This window comes from Bubalus bubalis, chromosome 14 (assembly GCF_019923935.1).
Source record: "Bubalus bubalis isolate 160015118507 breed Murrah chromosome 14, NDDB_SH_1, whole genome shotgun sequence".
Taxonomy (NCBI): domain Eukaryota; kingdom Metazoa; phylum Chordata; class Mammalia; order Artiodactyla; family Bovidae; genus Bubalus; species Bubalus bubalis.
In genome coordinates, this window is record NC_059170.1 from 60,736,290 (window position 1) to 60,761,069 (window position 24,780).

Consider the following 24,780-nt stretch of genomic DNA (forward strand, 5'->3'; position numbering starts at 1 on the left):
TACTGCTGAAGCCTAACTTGAAGGATTTTGAGCATAACCTCGCTAGCATGTAAACTGTAGTGAGAAACCATGGTCTATTAACAGTGGTGATTATTAAATACTACAAGAGTGAAAACTGGCAAAAGAAAGAGAGGAAGGAAATGAAGGAGAGAGAATAAGGAGTTCAGTTATATTTATAGCATCCTTACCAAATGAGCAAGATGAATAACTTCAGAAAAGACTTTTCAGCAAAATCTTTATGCAAAATATTTTTGCTGCTAAATCTGACATGTAAATATATCAGAAAACTTATCCCTTCACTATATATGAAATGTTCAGAAAAGGCAGATCTGTAGAGATGTGTATGAGAGGTCTTTCTGGGGTATTGGAAATATTCTAAAACTGAATTGTGATAACCTTTACATTTACTAAAAAAATCACTGTACTTAAAACGTGACTTTTATGGCTTATATATCAATAAAGCGGTTTAAAAAATAAATATACCATAAAGGAAGTAAAACCCTAATTCCTTTATCATTCTGATTAATATTTTAATACTGACATGGAATATTTTTTTTTTTTTTTACTTTCTGCACAAAGGTTTCTTTTTATTCATAACATAGACAAAGTTATTTAAGTCAATAAAATTTTAAGGATTTTTCACACGTCCTGATTCTTTCCACTGCCAATCCCCATAGCTCCTCCCAGGTTGTCATCTTCAAGATAGCCCTTTCAAAAAGTTCTGCTCAACCCACAGCTGTGATGCCACAGTTTTAGTTGGGCCTCTTAGATCTTCAGTGGAGTTCACTTCAAAGTTTGCCACCTGTAATCTTCAAGATCCAATTTCCTCAAGAAGTTTACTATAGGATCCTGTTTAGGGTCAGGAGATGGGATCTGTCTAGTTCTTAATGACAACCATAGGAAAAAAAAGTATTAGTTACTTTTGAAGATTCTGTCAAACTGACCAGTATAAGAAACTAAAAGGATACTGTATCAGTAGAAATACCAGGTCTAACATGCACAAAGCAAAAAAACCAACGATGCCAGATACTGAATTTATATCGCACTGTCTTTTGAACAGCAATATTTTTGTTAAAACTTTTAAATCCAATAATAGTTTTAGTTTCAGGTCACTACTTATATACTTTATGTGTTAGGATTGTGTGTGTTTTACCCGATGGTATTTTCAATTAAATATTTCCAGTAGTAAGCCAAATCCTTGATTCAACTAGTGTTAAATAGCATATCTTGTATGAAAATATTAACATGAAAGCCCAGCAAAGCAATATGTGAATGGACAAAAGCAGACAGTTATGAGGTCTTTTTTTGAATACAAGGAAAGTATTTTGCTTAATGGTGGTATAAAGTGGAAGATTTCTACATGTACACATATGTGAAAGTACATGCTCAGTTGGTGAGTCATGTCCAGCTCTTTGCTACCTGGTGGACGGTAGCCTGCCTGGCCCCTTTGTCCATGGAGTTTCCAGGCAAGAATACTGGAATAGGTTGCCATTTTCTTTTCCAAGGGATCGTCCCAACCTCGGGATCAAACCCATGTCTTCTGCATTGGTGGCAGATTCTTTACCACTGAGCCACCTGGGAATCTCATATATGAAAGTAAACTTACTTAAAAAAGAAAATCTAGAAGTATTTATAATGTATATGCACCAAGCTGATAACCATAATAACTTCTGTTGGAGGAGTTGCATTTGCCAGGGAGAATAGTTAAAGAGGATGTTTTACTCTGTATTATTTAAATTTATATAAGAAGATGTTTACTTATTCATGTAACCCACTCCAGTGTTCTTGCCTGGAGCACCCCATGGACAGAGGAGCCTGGCGGGCTACAGTCCATAGGATCACAAAGAGTCAGACACGACTGAAGTGACTTAGCTAGCAGGCATGCACACTATTTCTATAGCTAACAGCAAAAGTATATAGAGACTAACAACTGAAAAGAACAAGGGAAAGAAAAATAAGGGCAGGCAGGATAGAAAAGAAGGTAAAATGTGGAAAATATTTATTTGCTAAGTTGATACAGTACAACATCATTGCAGAGATCAACAGAGAATGGCCAAGTAGATAATACTAAATTAAGTGAAGCTATGAACATTACTTGAATATAAACATTATAAACATTACTTCATTAAATTTATAAAACAAAATGGAAAATTGATATATATACTGACTGAAAGAAAAGGATACAATGTATGTGCAATTTAGTTTACAGTAGTAAAAATAAGTACAGTGAAGGAAAAATTAAAATGACAATGAAAGAATGTATAATTAAATGAATAGAAGAGCACTTATTAGTGTTTTCTTTAAAGGATTTCTGGATAATCAAAAGTAATTGGAGCAAAAATTTGCTGTAATTGGGAACTGGCAAAATGTACATGGTTAAAGTTATTGGAAAGCTAGAAAAAAAATTGTTTGAAAATTGTATGCCCGCTGTTATTTACATCTTTAAGCAGCACTCTTGAAAATATATATCTCTAGTATCCTCTTAATTATTACTAGTTTACTAGCTTTCAGACCTATGGCTAACTAATTAATATTTTTGTCTAGTTAAGCACAATTATTTTATCATGAATTTGTTGTATTTCCTTTGTTAGCATGACAGGGATATATATGGGGAAACCAGTGAAAGCAGCCTATGGGAAAATATCAATGAAAACCTGGAAAAAGATTCCTCCAGACCCAGCACAGAGCATTCAAATCACTGCCTGGGTTGGGTGTGGGGGTTCCCAGGCCAGATGTGACCACATGGGCTCTGCCAAAGCAGCCTGGCCTGAGCTGTGGACTGAAGCCCTCAGCGTGGGGGCACTGATGGAGATGTGTCTTTAACAGCCTCAGCAGACACTCAGCTGGATGGGTCCTTTCTCAGTCTCCCCTCTGTCCCATATCAGACCCTACAGTTAATAAGTCATACCCGAAATGCTGATGTCAGAAAGAAAAAGGTTTCCCTAAAATTTGGTTTCTAAAAAGCTTTGCAGAAAACCAAAATGTTTGAAAAAAAAGTGAACACGACATCAAACTACGTAAAGTGAAAGGCAATAGTCCCACACTTTGTCCCTCAGTCTCGTTTTCCAGAGGTAACTGCCTTTATAAATTTGGATGGAATTTTTATATCTCCTCATTATTTTCATGCTTGCCTACATAAACCTTGTGTTATGAGATTTGCCCCCCCTCGTATTATGATTTTTAATTATGTGACATGTCATCCCCTAAATAGTAAGACTCAGAGTATTGCTATCCTAAACCACCTTTAGATCTAAAATTTTCTGTATTGTGGTAAATAATTTAAAACAGAGGAAAACTAATTCCAGATTAATTGGTCATGATTTGTTTCTGCAATGTTCTAACAGATTAAATAATCTTACATATCAGTGATTTTTAACTAGAGGCAATCCCCAACCCCAACCTCCCTCCACCAAACTTGGGCAGTGTCTGGAGACATTTTTGGTATCATAACTGGGGCGGGGGGTGAGGTCATGTTAGTGGCATCTGGTGGTAGTTGCCAAGGATGCTGCCAAACATCGATAATACACCAAACAGCACCCTCCCCCCAGATAAAGAATTATCTGACCCAAAATGTCAATAGTGCTAAGATTGAGAAAACTTGCCTTATACCCAGGCATACCACTTAGGTTCATATCTCATCCCTGCCCCTTACTGTGTGACTGTGGGCGGTTATTTCATCTCTCTGTGCCTGTTTCCTTATCTGTATAATATTAATAATACCTATCTTAAAGGGTTGTTGAAAGAGTACTTAATACACGTGAAACATCTTGAAAAGTGCCTGGCACATATTAGGAACTCACTGAATGTTGGCTGCCACTGTTAATTTAACATGGTAATTCATACCTACAATCAAAGCTACAAAATTTTCAGTTTCTTTATGACTTGTGAGCAAGTGTCTCAGTAAAAATTTAAAGAAAGAATAAAATCACAGTATTCTATAATTTTCATGTTACAAATATATAAAACAAAGAGTGGTCCGTTAATAGCTATTTTAGCAATGTTGGAAAGTTTCTAAACATGATTAAGAGACTTATTACGTTAACTACATTCTTACCTATTTAGTACACAAATAATATTTTAAAGTTAGGTCATGAGTGATGCATCTCACAGAGCAGCATTCCTTGACCTCAGACAGTATTTCACTGGTCTTTTCCCTTAGGTTCTGTAGCTTGTAGTTTTGTTTCTTTGACAGTCTTAACTCCCGTAACATAGTTCAGGAAGTATGTGCTTATTAAAAAAAAAAGTAAAGATATTAAAGTCAGAAATTGAATTCAAATCTAATTTGTTTCCTCATGGTTAAATTTTTTTTCTTTTGCTTTTCACAGTGTTAAATCCTTATTCTGATCTTTCTCCATTCGTAGGCTGTGGAAGACATTTTTGGGACATTTGGCTATCACCACATCCTGAGAGTACAATGAGAATGTTCAATTTATTAAAATCTAGATTAGTTTTAGAGGTAATGCTACTTCCTCCATGGGATTTTCCAGGCAAGAGTGCTGGAGTGGATTGCCATTTCCTTCGACCCAGGAATCAAACCCGGGTCTGCCGCATTGCAGGCAGATGCTTTACCATCTGAGCCACCAGGGAAGCCCTTTCACTTCACTTTCACTTCATCCTGAGGGTACAATGAGACTGTTCAATTTATTAAAATCTAGATTAATTTTACAGGTAATAGAAAATCCTTACTTTAGGTCATCATGGTTTCTTTCTTTTAGTAGCTGTTGTAATGCACTGTGAAATTCACTGATCTTAAGTACTTCTTTGTGTTTCTCACTGCTGTCCCTATCGTTGAAGTTGTTTATGAACTGTGCTTACATTCAATATATCACTAAACCACATAATATTTAATTCAAAGTGTTTTTGTGTACACTGTAAAGGGACAAATATCCAGAAAAGTTTCTAATTTACAGGTAACAACTATTTTCTAGAAACAGATGGCAAATCTGTTTTCTCCATAATTACTGAGAGAGTAAATGACACAGGAAAAAAAACAACAACTCAATTCTTGAACCAAAAAAGGAGAGTATGTAAGTGGTAGAGAGTACATAATTTTCTTTTTCCTGGGTGTTTCCCTCCCCCCCCTCCACCCGCTTCTTTTTTTTTTTTCTTTCAAAGTTCAGTTTTAGTTTTTTACCACTTGATGGCAGTGATGGAGCTAGAGCTACCCTAAGAAGGTTAGGGCAAGAACTCATTATGAATAACAAAAGAGTAAACACAAAAGAAATCTGACATTTTAATATTATTCACATTTCTAGGTGATATTACTTATATTGCAAGTGACAGTAATAGGGGGAAAAGCCTCTAGATGGAGCTTCAGTACTTTCTAAGGGAGAACATTTGCTCTGTCTTTTCAAATACATGCTTTATATTGTTTTACATAATATATTGCATGCAGAGTAGATTTAAAAAAAATTTAAAGATGAATATGTCAGTTTTAACTAGGGAAGCCGATTCACCAAGTGCAGGAATCATTTGAAAAAATGGCTATTTAAGTATCTATTTCATTGTTAATATTTGCTGAAAAAAGTATGTTAAAATTGTTAGTCAAACGTTCCTAACTAGTATTAGAATAAGCTTCATATATAACAAGTTAGTAAAAGACAATTTGTTAATAGTAAATCAGGTGCTTAAAATCAGTATTGCTTCATAATTAAACATGACCATCTATATTGTTAATTGCTATGCTTATTATCTATCATTCAGCATTTGAGCTCTTAACAAATTTTTCCAATTCAGTTCCCCAGTTTTAAAAAAAAATTAAATCAATTTAAATTAACCCAAATACCAAAATATTTTTTGCTAAAATATTCTTTTCAAGAACACACGTGTTCTTTAAGTAGTAAATGTTCGTACTCTCATCAGAAATGATTTTCTTTTATAGTCAAAGAGTCCATTATCACTATATGTAGAAATCTTTTTAATAGAGAAAAAATATGGATGTTATTGTTCTCTGTGCATTGTTGATTTGTATCTAATTCTTTTAGAATATAAAAAAACTGGAAATAAGAGTAGTTTAAGTTTTCTTACCTTCCTACTCATATACCATTACCTGGATTAGTTTTGATGTCTTAAAAAGCATTTCAATAAGTATGTGCTATTGGTTTGCAATAGGTATCTTTAGCCCTCAAAATATTAGCAAACCATGAGTAATATTTGGTTTGATATTTACATGAGATATTTGTTTTTTGTTGAAGGAAAATGTATAACTGGAAAATCTTATGAGAGGCATGAAAAATGATTTACAGTGGCTTTACTTTCTTTTAGTTTCTTAAATTCTTATTCTCTATTGAGACCAAAACACTCACTGAAACAGTCATTGCCAATAAGTCTTTATAATTACATGTAACGATAGTGTTAGCATTTCGGGGTGTGTATAAAGTCAGCTAAATTTGCAGCATAGTTTGCTTGTGAATCACCTCCGTAGTTAACAATCTCCTAGAAAGCCGTGTGTTGCTTTGTGCCTTATCTTATTAAGTTTGTGGACTCTGGTAAGAAAGAAACACATTTCAAAAGCCTCTTGTAATTTTTCAAGCATTTCCTTTTGTTATTAATACCTCCTAAGCCAATATAATGACTTTAAATTAGCTTTCAGTTGTGTAATGACTTGGACTTGAAAAGATATGGTCTGTTTATCAGGGATAGGAAAACTCCAAATCAAAACTTGTTATGCTAAACCACAAATATCTATAAATGGTAACCCTATAATAGTTGTTCCTCATGAAATAAATTCATTTAAAATAGTTATGGTTAAGTTTCAGCTTAAATTTTAACTTGAGGAATCTCTCTTGACAAAGGGAAACTGAAACATTCTGCGTCTCTCTGAAGCACTTGCCCTTGAAGAAATCAGTTATACGTATATCAAGTTAATTTTACATGTCAAACGTTTTTTAAAAGGAAAAAGCATAAAGGCGGTTGTTATTTGCTACAGACAAGTTTAAAACTTTTTAATTCTGTGGAGGAAAAATTCCTGTGTGTTACACTGATGTTGCCAAGTTGCCTTTTCTCCTTTATAACCAGTGTGTTGGTGTTAGGTAGTATCATCTCCAGCATTTAAAGTGGACTTAGATTACTTGTTTTATCTTGCTGGTAGAAGCAATCGGCAATGAAGCACTCCTGTCAACCAGCACTTAACTGATATAGTTAGAGCATTATACTCACTTTCAGTATTGAAAGTATTGAAAATGTTTACACTTCAGTAGTATAAACATCATTAGCAGTGACTTTTGTCCACAAGACAAAAATAAAATATCAGTAGAAAAGGACAAACTTCTCATTTCTTTTTGTAATTTTTTTTAATGTTTCTCTGAAATGTAGTCTACTTAACAGGTTTTTATTAAACTGTATGTTGAAAGTATAATAAGCGTGAGGAAATCTGTAGCAGTTATAGCGTCTAATAAAAATCTTTTGTCAAAGCATTCTGTTAATATACCAAAAAAAGCACTGACACAACCCCTGCTGTTAATACAGACTTCAAACAATGCAAGTTATGTTTGTCAGTTCTTAAAATGCATCTGGACAGCTCTGGATTCCCATTAGTTATGTGTTCTATTACTGTTTGTCTTTTCGCTCTGTGGTGAGGTTTCGATTTTACATTATTATTGGATAATTTTCAGTACTACCTAAAATATAGCATACAGCAACTTGAGAAACAATTTGGCTCTCTAGTTATTTTGTTTCAATAAAAATTTTATTCTTTTCATATATTCTGTCATTAAAGAATTCCTGCTTTATTTTGCTTTTGAAAATTATATATAGTTAAAATAAGTTTCAGTAAGTTTCACTGTATCTTATACCATGTGGCTACCTAAATAGCTATTGAAATACTTCCCCAAAGCTCAGTTTCTATTGTAAAAAGGATTTTTTAAAATGAAATTGTATGACACAAATTACATCTTTGGGTTGTTCCCCCTCCCTGGGTCTATCCCCTTTCCTTAAATTTTTCATTAGTAAGCAGAAATAATATACGGTTATTCCTCTAACAACACAATGGCTTTTTAAACTAAAAAACAAAATATATCAATGAGTAAAAACTCTGAATTTTGTCTTTTATTTTCTTTAAGTTTTTATGAAGGTAATTAAGGCCATATTAATATAAGTGTAATTTTTATAGTAAAGGCATTATTTTACTTTAAAGTATAAATTTTATGGTAAACCATACTCAAACCATACTCTTTTAAATGAAGTAGCCCTGATTTATGAAAACAAATTTATATGCATCCAAATACAAGTTTGTTGTGCAAAAATTATAGTTGTATATGTATCTCAAATTCATTGATGTGTGAAAAAAAATTAGCTGAGACATATAAAGAAAATTCAGTTATGAATTTGTAGCTTATTAATGCATGCGTGCTCAGTTGTGTCCTACTCTTTGTTAACTAAATAATAAAGTTATACTGTGTGAGGCAAAGAGTATACAAAGTGTGTAGAGTGGATTATATACATATATGTAATTGTAGTAAGTTATATATTTTGTGACACATGAGGGTAATGAAATAATTAGTTATCAATAAGAAATAATAGTAGTGTAAACATCAGGAACTGTGTAGAAATTTACCAAGTTTCTGTTCATCTGTTTTATAAATGTCAGCTGGATAGTTTATTTTAATATTTTGGTAAGGCCTTAAATAAATCTGTTGACCTAATCCTCTTGCTAGCATATTCATTGAACTGTACCACAAAAGTAATAATAGCCAAGTAAATTTATGTAACTGAGGATGACCTGTGAGAAGAAATTGAATGGGCATTTATTATGTATATGTAAAGAAACTAATGAAATAACTTTTAGGGTTCTTTCATAAAGTTTATTTCCGTATAGGCTAGCATAAATACTGCATTTAAAACCGAATACATTTTATCTTAATAGGTATGATGTTTTGATATGAAAATCTGTAACTTAAATCCTTTTATACTAAAAAATCTTAAGATGTCCAAGTTTATCTGTAAGTTAACAATACTTAAGTAATTAATCAGTAGTAATTATTAAATACTTCATAGTGATACATCAAATATTGTGGTTCCAGAATAATAAGAATTTAAGCACAAAGTGAAACTTAAATTGACCAAGCTTGCTTGATGTGCAGTTTTGCATTTAGTCATGATTGTTAAAAGAATTAAGAGCAGAGGATTAAAGAAACTTTTTCTTGTCTGAATTCCTGACTTCTTGATCATGAATACTTTTCTCTGTGTATACTAATTCCTCTTTCTGATTTATTATATACAAATAATCATTACAAAAGTATATGATTGCTGAGGTTTTTGAAGGAGAATGCTTTGTTACCAATATAAGTTCTAATTTGTCTTTTAAAAATTAATTTGGCTTGACTTAAAATTTTTTTAATTAAATTGACTTTAATAGAGTTCCCAGAAAAATCATGTAGCCTCACAGAACTGTTATTTGTTAGTTCGCAAAGTAAGCCTGAATTATTCAGATAAGGACCTGTAAGTATAGTTAATTATCATCATTCTTAGTTTTGTTAGCTTATCAATTAAGTCATTTCACACATAATTGTGATTTTAATCAGTAATAACATCCAGAGGTTGGTTTTGTTTTAATTTTGAGTACAAATATTTTTCCAGACATTGTTTTCCAAGTTATTCATTTTTTTATTAATTTTTGATTGGAATATAGTTGATTTACAATGTTGTGTTAGTTTCTGGTGTACAGCAAAGTGAGTCAGTACACACATACATACATCTCCTCTGTTTTGGATTTCCTTCCCATTTAGGTCCCCACAGCGCACTGAGTAGAGTTCCCTGTGCTGTACAGTAGGTTCTCATTAGTTATCTGTACAGATGTCAATCCCAGTCTCCCAATTCATCCCATCTCCCTGTTTCCCTCTTGGTATTCATACATTTACTCTCTACATCTGTGTCTATTTCCACTTTGCAAATAAGTTCATCTGTACCATTTTTCTAGATTCCACATATAAGCAATATTATTTGATATTTGTTTTTCTATTTCTGACTGACTTCACTCTGTATGACAGTCTCTAGGTCCATCCACTTCTCAGCACAATCTGTTTCTTTTATATGGCTGAGTAATAATAGTTCATTGGGCTTCCCAGGTGGTTCAGTGGTAGAGAATCCACCTGCCAATGCAGGAGACACAGGTTTGACCCCCAAGTTAGGAAGATCCCCTGGAGGAGGAAATAGCCACCCACTCTAGTATTCTTGTCTGGGAAAGCCCATGAACGAAGGAGCCTGCCGGGCTATGGTCCATGGGGTTGCAAAAGACTTGGACACAACTTAGCAACTGAACAACAACAAATATTCTGATATTCATTTCAGTTCAGTTCAGTCGCTCAGTCGTATCCGACTCTTAGCGACCCCATGAATCGCAGCACGCCAGGCCTCCCTGTCCATCACCAACTCCGGGAGTTCACCCAAACTCACGTCCATCGATCTGGTGATGCCATCCAGCCATCTCATCTTCTGTCATCCCCTTTTCCTCCTGCCTCCAATACCTCCCAGCATCAGAGTCTTTTGCAATGAGTCAACTCTTAGCATGAGGTGGCCAAAGTACTGGAGTTTCAGCTTTAGTATCATTCCTTCCAAAGAATACCCAGGGCTGATCTCCTTCAGAATGGACTGGTTGGATCTCCTTGCAGTCCAAGGGACTCTCAAGAGTCTTCTCCAACACCACAGTTCAAAAGCATCAATTCTTCGGCACTCAGCCTTCTTCACAGTCCAACTCTTGCATCCATATATGACCATTGGAAAAACCATAGCCTTGACTAGACGAAACTTTGTTGGCAAAGTAATGTCTCTACTTTTGAATATGCTATCTAGGTTGGTCATAACTTACCTTGCAAGGAGTAAGCGTCTTTTACTTTCATGGCTGCAGTCACCATCTGCAGTGATTTTGGAGCCCAAAAAGATAGTCTGACACTGTTTCCACTGTTTCCCCATCTATTTCCCATGAAGTGATGGGACCAGATGCCATTGCTGCTGCTAAGTCGCTTTAGTTGTGTCCGACTCTGTGCGACTCCACAGACAGCAGCCCACCAGGCTCCCCCGTCCCTGGGATTCTCCAGGCAAGAGTACTGGAGTGGGGTGCCATTGCCTTCTCCAGTGCATGAAAGTGGAAAGTGAAAGTGAAGTCGCTCAGTCGTGTCCGACTCTTTGTGATCCCATGGACTGCAGCCCACCAGGCTCCTCCATCCATGGGATTTTCCAGGCAAGAGTACTGGAGTGGGGTGCCATTGCCTTCTCCAGTGCATGAAAGTGGAAAGTGAAAGTGAAGTCACTCAGTCGTGTCCGACTCTTTTCGATCCCATGGACTGCAGCCCACCAGGCTCCTCCATCCACGGGATTTTCCAGGCAAGAGTACTGGAGTGGGGTGCCATTGCCTTCTCCGCCAGATGCCATTGGGGTATTCCAAATATTGGGGTACCTGTATCTTTTGGAATTATGGTTTTCTCCAGGTATATGCCTAGGAGTGGGATTGTTGGGTCATATGGTAGTTCTATTTTTAGTGTTTTAAGGAACCTTCAGACTGTTCTCCATAGCAACTGTATCAGTTTACTTTCCGACCAACAGTATAGGATGTTTCCCTTTTCTCCAGACCCTCTCCAGCACTCATTATTTGTAGATTTTTTGATGATGGCCATTCTGATTAGGTGTGAGGTGATACCTCATTGTAGTTTTGATTTGCATTTCTCTAATAATTGGTGATGTTGAACATCTTTTCATGTGTTTGTTGACCATCTCTGTCTTCTTTGGAGAAATGTCTGTTTAAGTCTTCCACCTAATTAAAAAAAAATAATAATGTATTTATTTTTGGCTGTGCTGGGTCTGTTGCCATAGGGCTTTTCTCTGGTTGCGGCAAGTGGGGGCTATCCTCTAGTTGCCGTGCGCTGGCTTCTCATTGCGGTGGCTTCTTCTGCAGAGCTCAGGCTATAGAGCACTCAGGCTTCGGCCGCTATGGCACGTGGGCTCAGTAGTTTTGGCTCCCGAGCTCTTAGAGCACACAGGCTCAGTGGTTGTGGTACACAGGCTTAGTTGCTCCAAGGCATGTAGAATCTTCCCAGATCAGGGATTGAACTTGTGTTTCTTGCATTGGCAGGTGAATTCTGTATCACCAAGCCACCAGAGAAGCCCCTTCGACCTAATTTTTTATTGGGTTGTTTGTTTTTTTATATTGAGCTACATGAGCTGTTTGTATATTTTGAGGGTTAATCCCTTGTCAATTGCTTTGTTTGCAAATATAGTTTCCCATTCTGAGGGTTGTCTTTTTTTGTGTTTGTGGTTTCCTTTGCTGTGCAAAAGTTTTAAGTTTAATTAGGATTAGATCTATTCTGGGTGGGGGTGGAAGTGTGTTTAACTGTTGAAGCTAGTTTGATTTCTCAGATATTTCTATGTCATGATTCAAAGAAATGGGATATAATAAAAGTATTAGTAGTAACCAGTCCTTATTTCCTTACCAACTTGTAAATCTTTAATATTTAAGTTTATAGTTATGACTATTTGAAATTCTGTATGTTTACTGCTTCTAAAGAATGTCAGAAACCATTGTACAAAGTAATTTTGGGAACAAAATAAATGACAAAAGAATCACTTAGATGTAATATCACACTAGTCTCCAAATCAGTGCTGATGGGAACTTTCTAATTCCAGACAGACTGTTTGGTGACCTGTAGTGTACAGTAGGAATCAAAGGTCAAATACGCTAAGGTTAAGGACAGGTTAAGAGCAAACTCTTCTTTAAAATACTTGCCACTATTTCAGCTTCATTCTCCACTTCCTCCCACCTGGGGACTTTCCTAACAAAGCGGTGTTACTAAAAACACATTTAATTTAGAAGAGTAGCTCAAAGCAATTATATCTGTTTGGTGAGAGGTCAGACTCCACTATTTACACTGAAGGCAATGTAATTTTAAATCTTTCACTCACCGTCAGTAGTTGAAAGTTTTAAAATTTGGGTTTTCCTTCTCTTATCTTTTTCTGCTTTTTAAAAACAAAACAATCAAAAAAACAAAAATAAAACTCCAGAAAGAGAAGTGAAATAACCCTAGCCAGTTTGAGAATAAAGTTTCAAAAAATTACCCTCATGTTACCCATATATGAGAATCAGTAATAAATTGCTGAAATAATTTCTAGATTAATTTGAGTATAGGGTTTTTTTTTCCTCTACCCTTAACTGATTTAATAAATAATTTAAAGTTATCTCCAGATTCACAAGCCTTATGTCCTATTCTCTTTTGAAGATATAACATATGTAGTGCTATCTCCTTAGGACTCTAGTTTGCTTTTCCCCAATGATTAATGAAATCGGATACTTGTTCATTTGTTGGCCATTTGATATGAAATGCACAGATCATAAAGTATTATCTGTTTCTGTGTAATACTGTTACATAGAGAGAGAAGCTGGGAATTTGAATTTACTGATTACTCAGTGATCATCTAGTATAATTTTGATTTTTCATTTATCACTTCTCAGATTACTAAACAGTTATCTTTCATAAAACTGGAAATACAAAGAGACAGTAATGTAGAAGAAAGAGTTAAATGTAAAAATAACCATGTACTTCATATCTTCTGATATAGAATGGCTTGGCAAAATTATACTGACTGAGTTACTAGTTCTGTTTCCCCTATGTGTACATGTCCACTTTGTTCCTTAGTATGACCTTCCTAGTACCTGTAATGAAGAGTTCAAGCCTAAAAGAACTCTCTTACCATAGCTTGCATCTTTATTCCTGTTAATTCAAGGAATGCCCTTCTCTACTTTATGAGTCATGACATTTCTGTTTTGTCAGGATTTCTAACATTCAGAGTCAGATGCTTCCAGCTTCCCACAATCCACCCTACCGACTTGCTTCTCCATCTATCATCTTCTTCCTGAAGGCTAGTTTTTCTCTTATAATTTGGATTCTATCCCCACCTGCTCTGAAACATTCTCTCAATAATTCTGTATATCACCTGTGTTTAAATTCTTCTATCAGCAGGCACCTTCTCATCAGTGTTAAAAAGGAAAGAAAGCCCTTTCTCAATCCCACATCTTCTTCCAGTAGTCAGACTTCTTGAAAATATGTCCTCATTTCCTAACTTCCCATCCATTCCTCATACCCCTCCAGTTTGGCTTCTGTACCCATTACACTAGCAAAAAACCCTTCCTGAAGTCGTTGGTGAACTTCAAAATGGCAAATTCAGTCAATACTGTTTCATTGCTCATTTTACACCAGTGGCAGTATTGATACTGCTGACTATTCTTTTATTCTTGGAATGAAACTAAACTCTGATTTTCTACCTAACTTTGGTTTCCTGTCATTATTTACATTCTTCACAGGCCTTTGTATCTTATCACTCCATACTTTTTTCTTTAAGCAATCTTATTCGTGCCTGGGTTTGATTCTTTTTCATGTGCCAGAAGCTCCTAAATTTATATGTCTAGCATTAACTACTACTTTGAGCGTCAAATCTGTATATTCATATGCTTAATTAACAGCTCCACTTGACTATTTCAGAGGTACTTCCTGCTTGATAAACTCATGGTCTTCTCTACCCTCTAATCCTACCCTTTCAGTGTTCGCTATTTCTACGATGGTACGAGTATCCTTACTTGTGCAAGGCTACACTACAAGTCACCTATCATTTACATCTCCTTAACCTAATCCTCAGCAGAAGTTCTTTTAGTAACATTTCTTGAAGACTTTTTATTCTTTCCCCAAAGATAAACTAAGGTAAACTCATTGCTACTCCTCTATACACTGAAGTTCTGTCTCTATTGTGATTATCCTAGTCTTGCAATATCTCTTACTTGAACTGTACTGTGATTGCTACAGTTAGGAAGTCCTCACGATCGGGGAACTATGATGATCAGTTAGTTACTGCTGTAGACCTGCTCCACTCAAAAAACTGCCCAATGGCCATGAAGCTAGTGGTTGAAACAATACTTTTAATACTGTCCCCCCAAAAACCTATGACTCTGTTTTCTAGCAGAAGTGGTTTTTGCCTCATTTTTGCATCCTAGATCCGAGTGCATCTAACTTCTTGAGTATGAGAAGATACTCTAGAAATTCACTGTTGAATATAGACAGAGCTGGATTAGAAAGAAGGTGGACTGAATATCACTTTATGTGCTAGAGGAGCCATGATGTTTGAAGCAACATATACCTTCAACAGACCCTCATAGTAGGGCCAAAAATAGGGTGCTTGCCCAAGGATCAGGGGAGTGTTTCGACACGTGGCATATTATATAAGGAGGCTGAAGGAAGGATAGTACTCAAGGCTTACCCTTAGATTTTTGGCTTTGGCTACTGAGTAGATAGTAGTGTCATTTACTACACTAATGTATATTTACCCAGAAGGAAAAACTGGGAAATGAAATTTTAAGAAACTGTATTATTTATGCTTTTGTTGTTGTTGTTTAGTCGCTAAGTTGTGTCCGACTCTTTTGTGACCCCATGGACTATAACTTGCTAGACTCCTCTGTCCATGGAATTTCCTAGGCAAGAATACTGGAACGATTGCCATTTCCTCCTCCAGGGGATCTTCCCAACCCAGGGATCAAAGCCATGGCTCCTGAATTGGCAAGCAGATTCTTTATCACTGAACCACCCGGGAAGCCCAATTGTGCTTTCTAGTGGGAACTTAGAATTGATCTCTGTCTTCAGGGATTTACAGTCCATACTACAAATAACTTGGAAATATATCCTGACAGTCCTTGAAGAAGGGGGTTACATGTCTGTTTATTTGGAGATAGTTTTTAATCTTAAAAAAAAAAAAGGAATTAATTTCAGAAAGCCAAATAAAAGCATTCATTATCATTCCATTGCATTTCCTGCTTTGCACTTTTACTTTGCACATTGAACCACTTTCTTAAATGCTGTAGGAGATGGTCAGTACCAAAATCAGATTAATTATATTCTTTGCAGCCAAAGATGGAGAAGCTTCATACAATAGTCAGCAAAAGTAAGACCAGGAACTGACTGTGGCTCAGATCATGAATTCCTTAATACAAAATTCAGACTTAAATTGAAGAAAGTAGGGAAAACAACTAGGCCATTCAGGCATGGCCTAAATAAAATCCCTAATGATTATACAGTGGCAGTGACAAATAGACTCAGGGATTAGATCTGGTAGAGTGCCTGAAGAACTATGGATGGAGGTACATAACATTGTACAGGAGGCGGTGATCAAAACCATCCCCAAGAAAAAGCAATGCAAAAAATCAAAATGGTTGTCTGAAGAGGCCTTATAAATAGCTGAGAAAAGAAGAGAAGTGAAAGGCAAAGGACAAAGGGTAAGATATACCCATCTGAATGCAGAGTTCCAAAGAATAGCAGGGAGAAATAAGAAAGCCTTCCTACGTGATCAATGCAAAGACATAGAGGAAAACAATAGAATGGGAAAGACTAGAGATCTCTTCTAGAAAATGAGAGATACCAAAGGAACATTTCATGCAAAGATGGGCACAATAAAGGACAGAAATAGTATGGACCAACAGAAGCAGAAGATACTAAGAAGAGGTGGCAAGAATAAGAAAAACTATACAAAAAAATATCTTCATGACCCAGATAACCATGATGGTGTGATCACTCACCTAAACCCAGACATCCTGGAGTTTGAAGTCAAGTGGGCCTTAGGAAACATCACTGTGAACAAAGCTAGTGGAGGTGATGGAATTCTAGCTGAGCTAGTTCGAATCCTAAAAGCTGATGCTGTGAAGGTGCTGCACTCAGTATGCCAGCAAAGTTGGAAAACTCAGCAGTGGCCACAGGACTGGAAAAGGTCACTTTTCATTCCAATCCCAAAGAAAGGCAATGCCAAAGACTGCTCAAACTACTGCACAATTATACTTATTTCACATGCTAGCAAGATAATACTCAAAATTCTGCAAGCAAGGCTTTAACAGTACATGAACCGAGAACTTTCAGATGTTCAAGCTGGATTTTGAAAAGGCAGAGGAACCAGAGATCAACTTGCCAATATCTGTTAGATCATAGAAAAAGCAAGAGAATTCCAGAAAAATACCTACTTCTGCTTCATTGACTATGCTAAAGCCTTTGTGTGGATCACAACAAACTGGAAAATTCTTAAGGAGATGGGAATACCAGATCACCTTACCTGCCTCCTATAAAACGTGTGTGCAGGTCAAGAAGCAACAGTTAGAACTGGACATGGAACAACAGACTGGTTCCAAATCAGGAAAGGAGTATGTCAAGGCTCCATATTGTCACCCTGGTTATTTAACTTATTTGCGGAGTATATCATGCAAAATGCCTGACTAGATGAAGCACAAGCTGAAATCAGGATTGTTGGGAGAAATATCAGTAACGTCGGGCATGCAGATGACACCACCCTTAAGGCAGAAAGTGAAGAGGAACTAAAGAGCCTCTTGATGAAGGTGAAAGAGGAGAGTGAAAAAGCTGGCTTAAAACTCAACATTCAAAAAACGAAGATCATGGCATCCGGTTCCATCAGTTCAGTTCAGTTCAGTCGCTCAGTCGTGTCCGACTCTTTGCGACCCCATGAATCGCAGCACGCCAGGCCTCCCTGTCCATCACCAACTCCCGGAGTTCACTGAGACTCACGTCCATCGAGTTGGTGATGCCATCCAGCCATCTCATCTTCTGTCGTCCCCTTCTCCTCCTGCCCCTAATCCCTCCCAGCATCAGAGTCTTTTGCAATGAGTCAACTCTTAGCATGAGGTGGCCAAAGTACTGGAGTTTCAGCTTTAGCATCATTCCTTCCAAAGAAGTCCCAGGGCTGATCTCCTTCAGAATGGACTGGTTGGATCTCCTTGCAGTCCGAGGGACTCTCAAGAGTCTTCTCCAACACCACAGTTCAAAAGCATCAATTCTTTGGTGCTCAGCTTTCTTCACAGTCCAACTCTCACATCCATACATGGTTCCATCACTTCATGGCAAATAGGTGGGGAAACAATGGAAACAGTGATAGATTTTATTTTCTTAGGCTCCAAAATCACTGTGGATGGTGACTGCAGCCATGAAATTAAAAGATGCTTGCTCCTTGGGAAAAAAGCTATGACAAACCTAGACAGTGGATTAAAAAGAAGAGACAATACTTTACCAACAAAGGTCTCTATAGTCAAAGCTATGGTTTTTCCAGTAGTCGCATATGGATATGAGAATTGGACCATAAAGAAGTCTGAGAACCAAAGAATTGATGCTTTTGAACTGTGGTGTTGGAGAAGACTCTTGAGAGTCCCTTGGACTGCAAGGAGATCAAACCAATCAATCCTGAAAGAAATCAATCCTTAGTATTCATTGGAAGGACTGATGCTGAAGCTGAAGCTCCAATACTTTGTCCACTTGATGTGAAGAGCTGACTCGTGAGAAAAGACCCTGATGCTGGGAAAGAATGAAGGTGGGAGGAGAAGGGGACGACAGAGGATGAGGTGGTTGGGTGGCATCACCAACTCAGTGGACATGAGTTTGAGCAAGTTCTGGGAGATGGTGAAGGACAAGGAAGCCTGGCGTCCTGCAGTGCATGGGGTCACAAAGAGTCAGACACAACTGGGTGACCAAACAACAACAACATGAGAAAACAAAGCTTCTATGTGGTAAATGGGCTTCTCTGGTGGCTCCATCGTAAAGAATCCAGTCCCCCTGCCAATGCAGGAGATGCAGGTTTGATCCCTGCATAGGGAAGATCCCCTGGAGAAGGAAATGGCAACCCACTCCAGTATTCTTGCCTGGAAAATTCCATGGACAAAGAATCCTGGCAGGTGCAGTCCATGGGGTCACAAAAAAGTTGGGCATGACTTAGCAACTAAACAACAAGAAATATGTAAATAAAGTGGATTGGTTTCAACATTTATTCCTTCCTTCTAGTGTGCTTTATTGTACAAAGTGTGTAAAGTTAATAACTTTCTCAGACTCACTTGCAGTAAGTATGCTGGATGTAATAGAGCTTTGGCCAATAAGGTATACTTTGTAAATTTTGGAAGGTGGAAATCAAATGGAGGCTCTGCTTCTGCTGCTTTTGCCCTTTCTGTTAGTAGGCCTTGGTGCCTATCTGGTTTTTCTGTTGGTGTGGCATGGATTTGAAATCAACACTTTCATTGATTGTAGCACCTCACTTCCCAAGTCAGGGTGGAAGCATGCCAATGGGAAAAGGGATAGACCATTTAGCAATATAAGTCAGTTGACTGCCATCTAGATGTCTAGCCTTGGCCCTAGGGGACTATTTTCTGGGCCCGCATTGAGCAGTTAGGGCTTCTGTCTTTGAAAAGAAGAGCAAGATACAGACTAGCAAGAACCATAGTAGAGAAAAGGTCCGTAAGGGGAACTGGTGCTCTTGGATTAAGGGCCAGTCTGCCTCTGAAATGGAGCAAATGCACAGTTGCATTATGTGAAGGACAGATTTTGAAAGTTCTCTGGATTGTCTTGAGCACTTGTCTGGGCTGAGCTTTCAGATGCGATCATTTGGCCCTGCTCTTGGACAGCACAGGAGGGAGAGGCAGCAGAGAGGAAGGTAAAGCTGATACGTGACCATTTTCAAGGTACAGAAACCAAGATTTTAAGGGACTGTCAGGGCATTCTGGGTCTGGTACGTTTTTTTCATCTTCCCGAAGAACCAGCTTTTTTTTTCCTTTTTGGTTTCATTACTTTCCATTTTTATGTTTGTTTGTTCTTTCTTGCTATTTTCTTTTGTGTACTTTTGTTCTTTTTCTACTTTATTAGGCTGGGTACTTCATTCATTTTCAGATTGTCTTATTAAGAGTATTTTAAACTACAAGCATTACCCTCTAAGTAGAGCTTTAGCTCTTAAAGGTTTTGATGTCATATATTTTCCTTTTCATTAATTTCCAGGCAATATGTAATTTCAGCTTTTATTTCTGCTTTGTTAAATTTTTTTTTTAAAGCATAATTTGGTGGTTCTGTCTGTCAAATTTGTTTAATATGGAACTGTCCCTCCTGCTCTGTACCTCTGCCACTGAATTGGTAAGGAGACCTCCTTTTGAAAATCAATTAGCTGAAAAAATATAGTATAAGATAACTAATCTCATTACCAGAAATGGTGATTTTGTTTTGTGAATAGTTGATCTGATGTTCCTGCCAACTCAGTCCCCCAGTAATTAGATATCAGAAGCAGCTGTCTCTTGGGCTGCAGTATTTTGTTTATCTACATTTGGAGAATGCTTGCATTTTTAATCTTATGGGGAGGGCAGAGGTGTGTTCAACTTAAATAAACATGTTATTAATCCAGATTTATTTTGATGCAAGTTAAAAATAAGAGGGTGCAATGCATACCTCTTACTGCACTGGAAATTATCAGACTTGTCAACAAATTATTATTATCTTGACTCAAAAAAATAATAAGATATATGTTCTACATGAGCATCAAAAACCAGGATTTTGATATAGACTAACCTTTTATGGGTGCTTATATATGGTTTAAGGCTAATAAAGTCAACTAAAGCTATCATCTTACATAAATTTTAGTAGTTTTCTCCAAAGGCAATTGACTTTAACAGTCATCTCCAGTGGAAGAACCCCTACTTCTTTTGTATCAGGTCAACCATAGAAGCCCAGGATTAAAATTTATTCTGAAGTTAGTTAATTATTTTGCCCTGAAAAATTATTTTTTAAAAATATTTTCCTTTTTCAATTTATTTTTATTTTTTTCTAATTTGTTTTGAATTTTACGTCAACCTGGTATAAAGTCCCATAGTTCTGAAGTTATGCTGAGCACAGGTTTCCTGCCTCAACCTTCTGGTCCTTACATGCTTCTGTTATTTAGTTCTTTTGCTGGTAAATGCACTTTTATCCAGGCACATAGTTTTTTGGTTTTTTGTTATTATTGGCTTTTTTGGGCAGGTGAAGAGTGGGAGTGGACTATGTTGACTGATAAATTTAAATGCAAAGGCCAGAGTAAAGAGGCTGCTACTGCTGCTAAGTCGCTTCAGTCGTGTCCGACTCTGTGCGACCCCATAGACGGCAGCCCCCCAGGCTCCCCCGTCCCTGGGATTCTCCAGGTAAGAACACTGGAGTGGGTTGCCATTTCCTTCTCCAATGCATGAAAGTGAAAAGTGACAGTGAAGTCGCTCAGTCGTGTCCGACTCTTCGCGACCCCATGGACTGCAGCCCACCAGGCTCTTTGGTCCATGGGATTTTCCAGGCAAGAGGACTGGAGTGGGGTGCCATTGCCTTCTCCGAGAGTAAAGAGGACAAAGTCATTATTAAGAGTTCAGCTTGGGCTTTTTACTTAGTAACATCAGATAAGAAAATGACCCAAGGACTTAGAAAGATTACATGGGATTACTAACTTTGAGGCAGTTAACCTTGGATAATAACATTTCACAAATTAAGATATCTAGATGTCGACCAGAGTTTGAAGTTCTTCAACTATGTGCCTAAATATATAGTCTGAATAACTGTAGTCTTGCCTCTTTACTGAATCTAGGTGTTCTTCTCTTGGATTTAATGTTCTTGAGTTCTTTCAAAGCAATAGGGGGTTTTATTAAGAACACTGTACTTTGATAGGTCCTGGGTAAGGTCTTCTAATGTTTTGTTAACCACCCAGCAGACATATAATATACATATACATAGATGTGTGTGTGTGTATAGGTGGATATCAAATTTGCAAAGACGCTATAAATAGAATGAGCTTTAGATTATTGACAATCCACAGATAGGAATCAGGGGTCAGCAAACTGTGCTACATGGGCGAAAACCAGACTCCAGCTGTTTTTTAAAATAAAATTTCCCTGGGACAGCATCACACCCATGTTTATGTGTTGTCTGTGGCTGCTTGCTCACTGCAGTGGCAAAGTTGAATAATTGTAGCAGAGCCTCTTTGGCCTGCAAAGCCTCAAATATTTAGTCTACCCCTTTACAGAAAATATGTGCCAGTCTCGGATGTAAAGTAAAATAAGGAACCCCTCTTGGGCCACTTAAAACAAAATTTTCAGTGCTCTTACCTTGCAGAGCTTTTATGAGGTTAGAGATTGGGTTTATTTTGTTCACTACTGTGTCCTCAGTGCTTATAAGTATAGGGACTCAATCAGTTCAGTTCAGTCGCTCAGTCGTGTCCAACTCTCTGTGACCCCATGAATCGCAGCATGCCAGGCCTCCCTGTCCATCACCAACTCCCGGAGTTCACCCAAACTTATGTGCATCGAGTCGGTGATGCCATCCAGCCATCTCATCCTCTGTCGTCCCCTTCTCCTCCTGCCTCCAATCCCTCCCAGCATCGGGGTCTTTTCCAGTGAGTCAACTCTGCATGAGGTGGCCAAAGTATTGGAGTTTCAACCTCAGGTGAAAGGGACTCAATAAATATTGTCAAATCAATAAATAAAAACCATCCAAATTCATCTTACTCTTCTCAGTTCCTTACTTGTCATGGTCTAAAGTACAAATCCAAATAAACTGCAAGTCAAATTTGCCAAGTGTTAAAATGAAGAAGAAATAGTGACTTTTTAGCCTACACTTTATAACAGTTTTCATTTATTCAGCACTACTATGTGCCAGATGCTATAATAAGCATATTATATACATATATATATGTATGTATATATATATTTGCATGTATATGTGTATATTCATTTGTTTCAATATTATCATTCTTATTTTATAGATAAGAACTTGAGACTTAGATTTGTCCAAAATTACATAGCTAGTAAGTGGATTGGTTATTTTCAAGCCCATTTTCATCCTAAACATCATAGTAAGTGGAAAAGGGGGCTAATCTAATAAAATCTAGAATGTGAACAAAATTTCTCTGAGATTTGTCCCACATCAAACAGCCTTACCAGATCTGTTCATAAGTAAATTAGATAAGAAATTTTTCATTTAGATTACTATATCTACCTCTAGAAGAGTGTTCCCAGCAACAATCTATACATTTTTAAACATCTCTGGATTGAACTGTATCAGATTATTACTGATCCCACTTTTCAGACTCCCAGAGGTAACTGGTTCCATTTTGATGAATAACCTAACTTACATTAGAAGATAATTGAGGAGTGGCCATAAGATATGCCACTTTAATTCTAGAAGAGGTAGCATGGGATGTAAAACTAAATTTCTGGCAGGAAATTTCTGCCACCTAGTACCTATGCAACATTTTTGCAGATTACTTAACCTTAGATTAAGTCCCAGTTTCCTCATTAAAATAGAATAATTATACCTATCACCAAGAGTTGTAAAATTCAAGGGAATTAACATATATAGTGGCTAGAATAGTGCCTAGCACATAGCGTGCAATAAAGATAATTCTGTATTGTTTCACTTTTTAAAAATTGAGATATAATTCATGAAACCAAGCTCACCATTTTAACCATTTAAGTGTACAATTCCATGACTTCTAGTATATTCACATGTTATTCACCAGTCATCTAATTACAGAACATTTTCATCACCCCAAAAGAAACTCCGTATGTATTAAGCAGTCACTCCCCGTCCCCCTCTCTCTGCAGGCTCTGGGAACTACTGAAATGCTTTCTGTATCAATAGATTTGTCCATAAAGGGCAAATGGACAATTGGAATGAAATTATATAATACATGGCTTTTTGTGTCTGGTTTTTCTTCATTTGGTTTTCTTTATCTGGTTTTTCTTTATTCGGCTTCCTTGGTGGCTCAGACGGTAAAGCGTCTGCCTGCAGTGCAGGACACCCAGGTTTAATCCCTGGGTTGGGAAGATCCCCTGGAGAAGGAAATGGCAACCTATTCCAGTATTCTTGCCTGGAAAATTCCATGGATGGAGGAGTCTCATAGGCTACAGTCCATGGGGTCATAAAGAGTTGGACACGACTGAAGGACTTCTCTTTCTTTCTTTCTTTCTTTCCTTCATTTAGCAGAGTGTTTTCAAGATTCATTCATATGTAGCATATAAAGTACTTCATTCCTTCTATGTTTGAGTAATAGTAATTATTTTGATATACCTCCACCACATTTTGTCTGTCCATTCATCAGTTCGTGGGCGTTGGGGTGTTTCTGTTTTTTGGCCACTGGTGAATAGTACTGCTGTCAGCATTAGCGTACAAGCTTTTGTTTCAACAACAGTCTTCATTCTCTTCAATAAATACCTAGGAATATAATTACAAGGTTGTATAGTAATTCTTTGTGTGTGTGTCTGTGTGTTTCAAGGAACCATCAAGCTTGCATGTGCATGCTTGCAAAGTCACTTCAGTCGTGTCCAACTCTTTGTGCCCTCATGGACTGCAGCCCACCAGGCTCCTCTGTCCATGGGATTCTTCAGGCAAAAATACTGGAGTAGGCTGCTATGCCCTCCTCCAGGAGATCTTCCCAACCCAGGGACTGAACCTGTGTCTCTGTGTCTCCTATGTTGGCATGTGGGTTCTTCACCACTAATGCCACAGGGGACTGCAAAGTTTTAAAATCTGATTAAGGGTTCCCTTTTCTCCACACCCTCTCCAGCATTTATTACTTGTAGACTTTTGGATCGCAGCCATTCTGACTGGTGTGAAATGGTACCTCATAGTGGTTTTGATTTGCATTTCTCTGATAATGAGTGATGTTGAGCATCTTTTCATGTGTTTGTTAGCCATCTGTATGTCTTCTTTGGAGAAATGTCTATTTAGTTCTTTGGCCCATTTTTTGATTGGGTCATTTATTTTTCTGGAGTTGAGCTGTAGGAGTTGCTTGTATATTCTCGAGATTAGTTGTTTGTCAGTTGCTTCATTTGCTATTATCTTCTCCCATTCTGAAGGCTGTCTTTTCACCTTGCTAATAGTTTCCTTTGATGTGCAGAAGCTTTTAAGGTTAATTAGGTCCCATTTGTTTATTTTTGCTTTTATTTCCAATATTCTGGGAGGTGGGTCATAGAGGATCCTGCTGTGATGTATGTCA

General features: G+C 37.2%; 1 protein-coding gene and 1 non-coding gene across 2 annotated transcripts in view; one reads left to right on the plus strand and one right to left on the minus strand.

The window, feature by feature from the left end:
* Nucleotides 1–24,780, plus strand: part of DNAJC1 (DnaJ heat shock protein family (Hsp40) member C1) — a 182,007-nt gene that overhangs the window by 42,139 nt on the left and 115,088 nt on the right. The window lies entirely within an intron of this gene.
* On the minus strand, nucleotides 966–1,089 carry LOC112578944. Its single transcript, XR_003103385.1, has one exon. It is a non-coding gene; the product is annotated as a small nucleolar RNA SNORA8 (small nucleolar RNA).